We start from the raw sequence: 13,619 nt of genomic DNA, 5'->3' as shown, positions 1-13,619 counted from the left end.
GAGTGTCCTTGTATCGCTTCTTCTGAGCACCATGTGAACACCTGCCCTGTGTGAGTTCTCCATAAAAGTCTTTTGGGCAAGCACACATTTTGCATTGGAACAACATGGCCAGCCCATCAGAGCTGCACTCTCTGAAGCAGAGTCTGAAGGCTTGGTCATCTAGTTTGAGTAAAGACTTCAGTATCTGGTACCTTAACCTGCCATGTGATCTTCAGGATCTTCCTAAGACAACTCTAATGTAAGTGATTCAGGGGCCAGGATGGAGGCCTGGATGGCCACAATAAATATCTCAACATCTTTACATTTCACCAGGGCTTTTTTTAAGACAACATTGTGCAGCAGGGGAGAATTTTTTTTTTTTCAGTCACAGCAACTGGTCATGATTTCTTGCCTATCCCTGAAAGGAGAGGTTGCCTTCTTCCTTGGAGTAAAGATCCATGTGAATGAAATCCCAGAATGGTGATTCCACATTCAGGAGAGATGGGGAAAGCTTTGGCCATGTCTTCAATGATGATTCCACATTCAGGAGAGATGGGAAAGCTCTGGCCATGTCTTCAGAGGACCTAAACTGATATTCCTGGAGGCAGCATCTCTGGATAGCAGAATACATGAAGCAAGGGGGTGTAAGGTGTAAGAAGCCAGAAAAGGTAGGAGGGGAAAGATTATGAAGGACTTCAAATAGAGCCACTGGAGCTCAGAGGGGCTGGACATGGTCACACCTGTATTTGAGAAAGATCAGTAGGGAACAGACCATAGCAGAGATCAGTGAGCAGACCATTGCAGTAGGTCAGGTGCTAGAAGATGAGACCCCAGATCAGGGTATTGGCTATGGTAGAAGAGAGAAAGGAGCATATCTGAGAGACGTTCTGACAGTTACATTGAAAGGCTTTGGCAACAAATTGGATATGGATGTGGGGGAGGAGGGAAAGATACTGAGGACACATCCCTCTAGCCCTGCGTGACTGGGAGAATGGTGGTGTACTTAATCGGGAAATTGGAGCAGAGCAGGGAATTGGGGTGGGTGGATAATGATTTCAGTTTGGTGCTTGTTCAAAATGGCAGCAGGACATCCAGTCCAGCTGGAATGCCAATCTGGAAGTCAGCAGAAGGGTTAGGGCTGGGTAAGCAGATTTGACAGTCATCAGGATAGAGATGATCATTGACTCTCTGAGACTAGACAAGATCACTAAGCAAACCATTATAGAGGGAGAAGAGACAATGGCTCAGGATCAAAGCCACAGAAACCACGATTAGTGAACACAATCTAGAGAAAGACCCAGCAAAGGAGACTGAGAAAGAGTAGTCAGATAGCTAAGGGGAGAATCAGAAGAAAAGAGTGTCATGAAAAATTAGAGAGAGAAGAACAGCAAGGAGGAAATGATGATCAAGAATGTTAAAGGTTAGGGGCGGCCAGGTGGCTCAGCGAGTCAGAGCACCGGCTCCAGTGTCGGGATGACCTGGGGATCGAATCCGGGCTCAGACACTCAGCACCCACCCAGAAACACGTGGCCGTGTGACCTTGAGCAAGTTACTGAACCCCGGTTGCTTAAAAAAAAAGAATGTTAAAGGCTGAAGAGAGATTAAGATGGATGGGGAATGAGGACAAGCCAGTAGATTTGACAGCTAGGCTCCTTGGAGAGGGAAGTTTTGGTCAGAGGACAAGGTCCATAAGAAATTAGACTGAGGTGAGGCTGACGGTTTCTTGGATTGCCCCACACATTTTGTTCCTCTTCATGGTCTGCCATAAGACTTTTTCCTGATACATTTCTGTGGGAGTAAGATAAAGAATGTCCTATATATACCTGTATTATACACCACATATTTGTATAGGAACAAGGGACCATATTACCCATAATAAAGAATATACCAGCGATAAGTCCACATGAAGATGAGAAGTCAAAGAGTTCACGCTTCTCTTGATGTCAGGATATGTCAGTATCTGGCATGGTCCACTTGAAGCCAGAGTCCTTGGGAGTGTCTTGGGCCATAGGTTACATTTAGATAATGTTTTTCTATTTGGAATTAATTGAGATAAAGAGTATAAGAAACCAGTCTTAACCTGTGAAGCTGCTCTCTTTTAGACTCAGATGTTTTTGGTAAATCACTAGTCCTGTCCCTACTAGTTTAGATTGTGGGTTATTCACCACTCGACTTTGGTGCACATTTTTTGCATCTATGCCTCTCTTATGCAATGGATTCCATTAACTGATTTTTTCTATTTTTCAATCAAATAATAGAGTCTGTTTCGTTAACTCTTGCTTCCTCCTTTATTTATTACCTTTGGTATTTTTTATTCTTATATCCTAGTTTTGATTTTTTTTGGTCTAATTCTATGTTATCTCCATGGTAGGATTATTAGTAAATCACTAAATATCTAAAGGACTTTGAGTTTTATTGTCTTTTTTTTATTATTTTACTGGAATGGTCTAAACCACAAATCCCAAATATCTCTTCATTTTTTAAAGTTTATCTATTTCTGAAGAAAAAAAGGTTCACCTTGTGTTTATATAAATGTCCATGTGGTTTTGGTCAGCTATATCCCAGACGCTACATTCCCTTGCTATTTTAAATAGATGGTAATTCTTTTCTCTTCCTCCTTGTTTTTGTTGTAATATATAGATGTATTGGTGATACGAAGGGATTTTTTTATATTTCATTTTTTCCCAATTACATAGTAAAACAATTTTTAACATTTCTTTAAAAAAGTTTTGACCCTTCAAAAAGAAAAAAAAATAGTTTTAAAATCCAAATTCTGTCCTTCCCCTACGCCTTCCCTGAAACAGAAAGCAATCAGGTACAGGTTATACACATGCAACAATATAAAACATTTCCATATTAGTCATTCTGTATAAGAAGACTTGACGTTTTTTTTAATAGAATTAAAATGAAAAATAGCCTGCTTTAGTTTGTATTCAGATAATATCAGTTCTGTTCTCTGGAGGCAGATAGTCTGCTTCATTATTAGTCCTTATATTGCTGAGAATAGCTAAGTCATTACCAGTTTTTTTATCACACAATGTGACTTGTCACTTTGTACAAAGTTCTCCTGGTTCTGCTCACTTCACTTTGCATCAGTTCGTGTAAGTCTTTCCAGGTTTTTCTGAAATCATCCTTCTTGTCATTTCTTACAGCACAACAATATTCCGTCACAACCACATACCCCCACTTGTTTAGTCATTCCCCAGTTGCTGAGTATGTGAAGGGAATGTTTCAAACATGCTTCTTTCACATGATTAGTTGACTTGTTATCGCTGTTATCATTAAAGCTTCACTGAGAAACCTTATGTAACTGCCAAGCATGCACGCCCCTGCCTCCTCTATGTCTCTCTCAGGCCCCTAATGTCTTTTTAATCCACACAATAGTTAGCATTTCTCGGAATTTGTCAAATAATAATGGAAATGATGAGCAAGCATCAAGCAGTTCTTAATCACCGACCATGCAGTATGTTCTGCAGAAACAACTCAATGCAATCAGACTGCATTGTGTTGGGGAATGTGTGCGCAGAGAAGAGAGGACCAGGGGATTGGAGGGAGGCCTCCTGGGGGGAGCAGGAAAGGACTCTGATAGGAGGCAGTACTTAAGCAGTGCTTTCAAGACCCTTGGAAGTCTTTAAGGATTGAAGCCAGGAGGAAGGACGTTCCAAGCAGGGGTAACAGCCTGAGCAAAGGCATGGAGGGTGGAGAGGGATAGTTTCAGATGAAGAACAGAAGGAAGATTATTAGTGTAGAAGGAAGAAGGAAAAGGGAATCATGTGGGATACTCCTGGAAAGGTGAACTGGAGGCAGAAGGGGAGAGATGCTCCCTCATTCTAAAGATAAGGGAGAATGACTAGGAACTTTTGAGCCAGAAGACTTGTTTATGATTTAGGAATATCAATTTTCCAGTTGTGTGGAGGATAGAAAAGGAGGGAGGGAAGTGAGATAGGGTGGAAGCCATCACAGCAGTCCAGGTGAGAGGTGAGGCGGATCTGCACTAGGGTGTGAGGTAGCCATGGTGAGAGTGCAGAGGAAGGGGGCAGATGGGACAGCAAATCCACCAGGCTTCAGAACTGATTGGCCATGTTGGATGGGAGCAATGGAGGAATCCAGGAGGGCCCTGAGGTTTCAGACCCAAGTGATTGGAAGGGTGGTGGCATCTTGGCAGAAATGAATTAGGAGCAGGGATGTTATTATGGGAGGGGTGGGGCCAACATAATGAATCCTACTTTGGGCACATGGGTTTGAGATATCTACGAAACATCCAGGGGGAAATGACTGATGGGAAGTCGATGAAGAGGAATCAGAGTGTGGGCAAGACGGTAAAACTGGACATGTAGATCTGCGAGTTAGCAACAAAGTTATGCTAAATGGCCTCATTGGAACTGCTGAGGTCACCAAGACAGAGAGTGCTGAGAGACAGACAGAGAAAGGGACAGACAGAGACAAGAGACACAGATAGAGAAAGAGACACTGAGAGATAAAAAAATAAAGCAGAACAAAGAGAAGGAAGGGAGGGCCCAAGACCCCTTCTAAAGACTCTGGCCTCAAGTAGAACATTGCTGCTGGCAGCTTGATATCAAGAGAATCATGAGCTCTCTTGGACTTCTTGTCCTTACCTAGAATTGCTTCAGGGAATCTGGTATACTCATGGTATGGTTCGTGTCCCAGCTTCCCCAATTATGGGTGACAGTTCCTGTACAAGCAGGTATAATATAGGTGTCATATGTGGGATAGCCTTTATTTATCCCACAAAAATACGCAAAGAATAAGGACTCACAGGGGCCCATGAACAGAAGCAAAGCATTCTGGGCATCCAAGCAGGTCATCAGCTGGACCCCAGAACAGGGAGTGAACTTGGTGCTGCTATTGGAGATAAACTGATGAAATCTCGTTTTCACAGGGATATGTGCAATTGCTTGAAGACTCATATGGTTTCCTTGTCATTACATTGAAACCAAAAGTTAAACATTCTTTCAGAGCAGCTGAAAAATCAACCTTCCTTCCACTGAGCCTGTGCTGTCTAAGAGACTCCCATTCTTTGCTCTCCAAGGAGGATGCTTTTCCAAACCACTCAGACCATTCTCTGGTTTCTCCTAGGAGCATGCTGCATTCTGCAACTTCCTTTTCTTTAGAAAGGACCTTCTCAAGAGAGAAAGTTCAGAGACAAAAAAGTCGAGCTTGGAGAGGAATGAAAACAGGGCTGGCCTGAGGATTTTTGCTTAAAATGAAGGTCCTAAGAGGAATCTGCCAATCAGAGAAAGGGGCTGAACTTTTAGGGAAAGAAATTGAGAGAGTGAACCAAGAGTTTTCAAAGGAAGAAATCCAAACAATTAACAACTATTAAAAACACTCTGAATCACTAAAAATTAGAGAAATTCAAATTAAAGGAATCTTGAGGTCCCACTTCACACCCATCAGATTGGAGAAGATGACAGACTCAGAAAATGGTCCATATTAGAGGGCTTGTGGGAAAACTGAGCACTGCTGTGGAGTTGGTCCAGCCATTCTGGAAAACAGTTTGGAACTTTGCCCAAAATGCAATTAAGCTGTACATACTCTGCCTCAGCAATGACACTTACTGCTAGGCTGATACCCCAATGAGACTAAAGGAAGACACACACACACACACAAAATTTATAGGGGCTTTTTTGAAAGCACTCCCCAAAATTGTGAACTAAGGAGTTCACTTACTGGGGGATTTACTGAATAAAAAAAATAGTATACAAATGCATTGGGATGAAGTTATGCTTTAAGAAATGATGAAAGAGACAACTGCAAAGGAAATTGAGAAGGTTTGTATGAAGTTACATTGGGCAAAGTGCACAAAAATGAGGGCAGCTTTTTAAATGACAGCAACAGTATAAAGAAAAGTCACTAGGAAAGACTTTAGAACTCTGACCAATACAATGATAAACCTTGAGTCCGGAAGCCTAAAAAGAAGAATAGTGCCAGTCTCTGGACAGAGCGATGCATTTAAAATGGAGAAACAGCCAGATGTGGTTGGCATGGCCAACAGGGGAATTTGTTTGGCTGGATTATGCACATTTCTTTTCTTTTCTTGTCACAACCAGACCCAGGTTGAAGATAACATAAAAATGAAATTGAAAATATTTATAATGCAGAATTAGAAAGTCTTTACAAGATAAAATTAAGAAAGCATTAGAAGAAAAGGCACAAATGTGGAAAAAAATTAAAAGGACAGTGCTGTTGTTGCAGGGGTCTGGAGACTGTCCTGCAGACAGAGTGAATACTGTCCACTGGGGAATTCATGAAGGGACTGGCAATGTTATCTTATGGCCTTGCTAAGCCTTGTCTCCCCAGGAACTAAAATTGCTGAGAACTTGCCTCGGGTCAAGATGAAGAAAAGACCTCCATTGGGGTATTAAGTGCTGTGCTTAAACTTGATGTAACTCTGGGGTAGATTCAATTGTGATCCAGGGGTGGGGAACTTTTGACCTTATTGTGCTCTGTGATTGACAAATGAAGGTACTTTACCTATGTTTGGAAACTAATCTCCATTTGAGAAGAGGGGTTTTGTGGTGGACTAAATGAAGGTATAGCCTAGGGGTGGAGAAGTATTTAGACCAGGGACTTTGTAATTGATTGAATGATTGGAAGGTCCTGGGGTGGGGTAGTCCTTGGAGATTATTTAATCACATTTAGTAAATGCTGTATTTGGAATGATGTCATGTTTTGATCTTCTCTGTTCTTGGTTGGTCACTGAATAAAATGGAGAGCCCCTATGCTGGTATTCTGAACCTTGGGAAGTTGCCTTTCCTTGGCATTACATTACAAACACATATGAAAAAACTCTGCCATCTAGAATCAATAGTGGTTTCACTGAAATTTGTAAGATCAAAGGTTATTCCCTAACGTATGAGTAACCAAAGGGGATGAACAAATTGTTTACAAAAAAGTAAATGCTGCTATCAACCACCATCTGAAAATGTTCAAGATCCCAGCCAAGGCTCTCTGGAGCCCTTCTCCTTCCCCTCACCAACTGTGCTGCTGCTCTGCTCTCCTGACTCAGTCTCTCACCATTTCAGGAGGGGGCCCATCCACTCTCCCTTTCTTCCCAGCTCTGCTCCCTCTTGTGACTTCATCCCCAACCCTTTGCTGTCTCCCTCCTCCCCTCAGGTCCTTTCCCTCTCCAGCTTCCCTTTCTGTCGCCTTTCCTCATGACAATAAACCACCTGGCTGTTCCTTGCAGACACTCCCTCTGCAGACCCCGGGCATTTTCCCTGACTGTCCCTCATGTCTGGAACACTGTCCCTCCTCATCTCTGCCTCCTGGCTTCCTTCAAGTCCAGGCTAAAATCTGCAAGAAACTTTTCCCAGCCCCCCTTGATGCAAGACTCTTCCTTCTGTTGATTACAACTCTGACTTATCCTCCCCCTTAGCTCCTTTGCACGTAGGCTTGTGCAAGTGGTCTTAACCCAGGAGACTGTGGATTCCCTGAAAGCAGGGATTGTATTTTTAGCAGAATGCCTGGTACACAGGAGAAGCTTAATAAATGTTCTGATTGAATGGCATGGGAATGTGGAAGGTCCTTGAGAATAGCTTGTATTTGTACCTTCAGCACTTGGCATGGCGCCTGAGAAATAGGAAATGCTTAATATATATCATCCATCCATCCATCCATCTATCTATCTATCTTTCTTTCTTTCTATCCATCCATCTATCTACCTATCAATCAATTTATCTTTCCTCTTGCTGTTCATGTTGTTCATGAGAGTCATGTCTGACTCTCCATGACCCCGTTTGGGGTTTTCTTGGCAGAGATACTGGAGTGATTTGTCATTTCCTTCTCCAGCTCATTTTACAGATGGGGAAACTGAAGAAAACATGGTTAAATAACTTGTCCAAGATCACAGAGCTAGTAAATGTGTGAGGCTGGATGTGAACTCAGGAAGATGAGTCTCCCTGCCTCCCTGCCCAGTGTTCTATCCCCTGTAATACCTAGCTGCCTGTCTGTCTGTCTTACAAATCTATTTATTGCTCAATCTACCTATAATAACCAGAGAAATAGAGATTAAAATAAATCTGAAAAATTTCTACACTTGCAGAAAATGAACACAAAGTGGTAAGAGATGGGGAAATTCAACCTAGCTGGCATTGGAAAACCACATGAGAGACCCTGAGCAAGTATCTTAATCTCAGTCTACCCCAGTTTCCTCATCTATGGTATAGACATCAAAACAGCACTTGCTTTCCAGGAATGCTGTGAGGTTCAGGTGAAACAGTAATTGTGATATGGTTAGCAAAGGGTGGCACAAAGCAAGCACTATGTAAATGTTAGCTTACATATTTATTATTATTATTATTATTATTTACTGGCAGAGCTGCGATTGGGTCCAAGCATTCTGGAAAACATTTTGCAATTGTGCAAGAAGAGTTGTTAAGTTGTTAATGCCCTTTGACCTACAGAAGCCCCTCCCAGAAGCCTAGAAGCTTAGTGTCAGCAAGCAGACTCCAATGGACACGAACTCTCCACAGCAACATTACAGGCACTAACTTGTGGTCACCCAAGGATTGAGTGACGACCGAAGCATCAGTGTATGAAAACTATGGGAAGTCACATGAACACAGATGTCCAAGAAACATGGAAGGAGCTGGAGGCACAGTCATAGAGTGAAGAAAGCAGGGACCAAAGGACAAGGGCCACAGTGACTCAGCCCCAATGGGAGAGAAGATGACTCCATCCTGGAAAGCCCCAGCTCACTCCCTTCCTTGCCACCACTGGCATGTCCCCAGTCAGTGATGGAGGAGGATGTGAGGGGTGCAATCTGGCTCTTCAGAATGGCTGCTCAACACTGAAAGGACCACACAAAATAGCATTTTACTTCAAAATAAACATTTTCACAGCGAGGTCGCCCTACTGATTGGAGCAGTGGCCTGGAGTCAAGAAGGTCTGAGTTCAAATTTGGCCTCAGACACATACCAGCTCTGTAACTCTGGGCAAGTCACTTCACCCTGTCGGCCCCAGTTTCCTTATCTGTAAATGAGCTGGAGGAAAAAAATGGCAGATGGCTCCAGGAAAGCCTGAAGGGTGTCCCAGAGATGACCTGAAACAGTCCACCATAATCTCTACTTTTTTTGCCTTATCAGTTGATATCGTCCAAGGTAGTCCTAAATCTTTCCCCTTGCTGGTTTTTGGGGAGACTTTTTGTTGGCGGGGATGACCAGGTTTTTGTCAGGAAATGTGTTTTGCTAGAACCAAAGGTATTAATAATATAAAACAGAAATCTGCGGTCTTGATGGGGGCATAAGGTAGTTTCGTGACTATTATTATTGGTTGCAGTGAACCAATGTTAAAAAGAATCGTGAGGATGATGATGGTAGGGCGATGACGGAGGGTGAGAGGGACGGCAAGAGGGAGAAGGTGGCCCGCCGTGGGCTCTTTAATGCTCGGAAAGATTGATCCGGGAGCTGCTGCTCCCACAAGGCTCAGCCAAGGAGGCCGCCGTGCTTTCACACGGACTCTGCAGGGAGGTTACACTGCCCAGAAGTGGCTCCAGTCCTTGTCCCCCACTCGGGTTCTGAAGCGCGTGTCCTCTGGCAGGACTCAGGAGCGCTCAGCCTGGATTAGCAGTACAATGCCCAGGGCTCGCAGCCCGCTACAGAGGAACTTGGACGTCAAAATGAAAAATGATAACGCGTAAATTAAATGGCAACCATATGTTTTCTGTAACATGTCTTTGTGTGAGAGAGAGGCTCCGCCCCCTCCCCGCCCCCTTTGGAAACAGGTAACAAACAACCCAGCGATCGCTAATCAAATCTCAAGTTCACCCCTTGGCTTTCAGTTAAGGATCCCAAATGGAGCGACCTACAGTTTTGGGAAAGCTTGGCCAAAGCGGCGCCTTGGGGGGGGAATGGCCCCGCAGGCTGGGGGGGGGGGGGGGAGGGGGAGGCGGGGGGGGCGGGGGAGCGGGGCAGGGTGGGGGCGGGGGGCGGAGGAGCGGGGCTGGCTGGGATGGTACAAAAGCCCAGGACGAGGGTCAAGTTCCACATCAGAACTAGTTTACTGGGAGATTTTGGGCGGGTTCTTAACCTCCGCTTATCACCTGCCCAATGGGGATAATAGCATGTGTCCTACATACCTATTGGGGCGCTGCCCTTCCCGGGCCCAGCGCCTGCACCACTCCCCTACGAGGCTGCACAGCTTTCTTCTTGACCCTGGAACGCTTCCTCTAAATATTCCCAGCATGGTTTTCTCCCACACTTATGGTCAGGCAGCATGGAAACGCAAAGGGGGCACTGGACTTGGAGCCTCTGACCCCTCCGGGCTATGGGGCCCTGGGCTCATCCGTGCAGAATTGAGTCACTTGAAATAGATCACTTGTCTTTTTTTAAGCCTCAGTTTCCTCACCTGGGAAATGGGCATACTGAGACTACATTAGCCTCTCTCTTGTGAGGCTCATATAAAATAATTCTTCTAAATTGCTTTAATGCTTAAGTAGCTGCAAAGATGTCACTTATCATCACTTCAGATGAGAATGCTGATACAAAATGGAGGGCGAATTATGTGCATCCAGAGAGTGTTGGATCTGGAGTCAGGAATACCTTGGTTTGAAGCTCACCTCAAACACTGTGTCACCCTGGGCTAGTCATTTCAGTTGCCTGACTCAGCTATCTCATCTGTAAAATGGGGGTAATAAAGACATCTACCTCCCAGGATGGTGAGGATTAAATGAGATATTTATGAAGTGCTTTGAATTTCTTGAGGGATTATCTAAGTGTTTTCTAACTCGAATCCTTATCCTATTTTCTATCAGATTACTTTTTATAGGGGAGGGGCATCTGGGGATAGAATCCAAGCACTCAGTACAAAGGACCAAACGCTCTTCTTCCAGGAGTGTGCCCTGTGAGTATGCCTCTCCCTCTCCTTCTCCCTGGCCTTCATCTCCTCCTCTCCAAAGAAGGAAAATTTTGATGGCCAGAAGCTGCCCACTTAACTTGCGGTTTACTAACCAATTTGATTCTTTCTTTCTCTCTTTCTTTCTCTCTTTCTTTCTTTCTTTCCTCCCTCCTTCTCTCCCTACTCTGGCCTTGGAGTCAATGTCACTAGTAACTGTTTCTCTTTGAAACATCAACCCCAAAGGTCTCCTCCCAGCTTGATTTTTTTTACTCATTAAAGGGGCCATCCCTTCACTTGCTTCTTAACCCTATTTGCTGAATGGGTGTTCCCTGACTCTGAGTACCAGAAAAGGCCTTAGCCTAAAAGGGGCCGGGTCTTCCATTGCATCTTCAGCCATTTATATGAATATAAAGCCACTGGACCCAGTTGGCTCCAGAGGAGAAAGTGAGGCTGCCCAGCCCTCCCTTACTCAAATCAAAGTCAATGACAACTCATGTCAATATTTTCCTGATGCCGTGGTCCTCTTCAAGAATGAAGGACAAATACAACCTATTTAGCAGCTGCCCCTCCTCCCCCGACCCCCCAGGCTGCCTCCCTCCTCCCACCCACCCCCAGGCTGCCTCCCTCCTCCCACCCACCCCCAGGCTTCTCCCCTCCTCCCCCCACCCCCCAGGCTGCCCCGCTCCTGCCACCCCCTCCCCCAGTTGCTGGGGTAATTTCCTCCCAAGGTAGTCAGTTGGCTTTGGAAGGTGCCGCTTTAGTCATTCCATTTGGAATCCTTAACTGATACTTTAGCTATGATCCTCAACATTGGGCCAGTCATGGATTATCAGAAGGACAGCCTGAGGACCAGACGGTTTGTTTAGTCATTTCAGTCATGTCTGACTCTCCCGGACCCCATTTTGGGTTTTCTCCGCAAAGGTACTGGAGTGGTTTGCCATTTCCTTCCCCAGCTCATTTTTACAGATCAGGAAACGGAGGCACACTGGATTAGGTGACTTGCCCAGGGTCACACAGTTTGTGGGAAGCCATCTCCAACTGCCCTGATATGTTTCTTGCCACTGGATCCGGATGATTCCCGAAGAATGAGGCCGGTGGCCTTGCACGGCCCTGCATCACATAAATCTAAGTCACTTTCAGGTGAGTTGGCATCACCTTCCTGAGGTCAAGAGCCAAGGACAAAGAAGAACACAGCTAAGGAGTGTCTGGGTCTTCATTTGAATTCAGGGCCTCCTGGCTCCCAGCCCAGCACTCCCTAGCTCCCCAAATGCTGAACTGATGACCATTAAAAAAATCCCAATTCTACAGGAAGACAGCCCTGGAGCACAGAGGGCAGTTCATCTGTGTAGGGTTTGTGGAGGGAGTGGAGAGGCATCATACAGTGGCCTGCTATCTGCCCTCGTGGAAGGACCGCCACATTGATGGAAAGCCCAAGTTGGAATACTTGATCTGCTGCTTACTTTCTGTCTGTCCTTGAGTAACTCTATTTACCTCTCTGAGTCTCCACTTCCACCTCTGTACAATGAGGGCCAAGCCATCTCTAAATCCTTCTCGTTTTAGATTTATGCAGCTGTGTTCTCAAGTCTCCTACCCAATTCAATAGCTTCTCCATTCCTGTGGGTTCCCCCTTGCCACTGGGGCTCCTCCCAAGGCTTCCCAGAACGGTGAGTAGGAGTGTCCCAGCAGCCCCAATCCATCCCAGGCTGGTCCTACATGGGAAAAAAGGTGTGGGCGTGCTGAAGTACCACTCACCTCTGACACAGGGAGAAGTGGGACAGGACACCCCACGGGCTTGGCCTCATTTTCATACATAGGCTTTGGGCACAAATGAGACAGAGAATTTGGGCAGCCCAGGGAGGGTCTGTTGGATAACTCCCATCCCAAAGTCGCTGTGGGATGGCTGCTGGCCTTGCCTTGGAATGTGGAAGACCTATGGCCTCAGTGCCCCCTAGTCATTGGCAGAGGCTTTCGAGGATGCCCTTGAGTTTGGTGGGTAGCTTCATCATTGATGTCATGGGTCCACAAGCCAATGCAAGGACAAAAGTATGGGGCATCAGGGCCCATGGACCACCAAAATGATATTTGGGGGGTCTGGGAACTTGAATGGTCACACCTTCATGGTCCCCAAGCTCTAAAGGAAATTTAGTAATCCTTCCAAAGATTTAAAAACATGATTCTGAGAACGTGGACTGGCTGCCAAAGGGAAGGGATCTCTGCCTAAAATGGGGTAAGATGCCCTGCCTTGGAATAGTGAGAGACAGAGCTCAGAGGGATAGTTGGGCACAGCCAGGGAACAGCAGGCCTGAGGAAGCCTAGAAATCACCTGGGCCACGTGTCTCATCTTACAGAAGAGGACGCAGAGGCTCCAAGGGTCAAACCCCTCCTGGCTCTGGCTTCCTCATATCTTGCCCAGCCTGCCTTGCCTCTGCCCCTCTCATCCCAAGGACCGGACCGGGAAACCTTTTCCTACTTGGAGAGTGGAAGCCCTAATGAGCCAACCCATTTGCATGCAAACAATTGCATGTTAACTCTCTAATGAATCAGGACCCTTTGCAGCAGAAGGACATTTGCCATGAGCTCCATTTAAGAGACTGTGGGTCACATTTTCTCCAAAGGAAGCTGCCATAGGGAGGGTGTTTCCACCATTCACTTGGGTGAGTTTTCCTTTGAGTCTCCATCTCTGCCCTGGTCCAGCTCCCTCCCAGTGTCCCCCCTACATAGACACATACACACATACACACCACACATACACACACACCACACACCAATGCACACATACACAC

The 13,619-nt window shown here is 45.5% G+C and overlaps 1 long non-coding RNA gene across 1 annotated transcript in view; it reads left to right on the top strand.

Moving 5' to 3' along the window:
* Nucleotides 1-10,337: 10,337 nt before the first annotated feature.
* The window catches only part of LOC138169762 (uncharacterized), a 7,125-nt gene continuing 3,843 nt past the window's right edge, over nt 10,338-13,619 (top strand). Inside the window, exons 1-2 of the long non-coding RNA XR_011170459.1 lie at nt 10,338-10,657; nt 10,754-10,842. This is a non-coding gene — a long non-coding RNA (uncharacterized lncRNA). The remainder of the gene's footprint in view (nt 10,658-10,753; nt 10,843-13,619) is intronic.

The sequence above is a fragment of the Petaurus breviceps genome, unplaced genomic scaffold (assembly GCF_028583685.1).
Source record: "Petaurus breviceps papuanus isolate PSGF00001 unplaced genomic scaffold, PetGlider_PUasm1.0 373, whole genome shotgun sequence".
Taxonomy (NCBI): Eukaryota; Metazoa; Chordata; class Mammalia; order Diprotodontia; family Petauridae; genus Petaurus; species Petaurus breviceps.
Note: the sequence above shows the minus strand (reverse complement) of the source record. Positions and strands in the feature narration are given on the sequence as shown.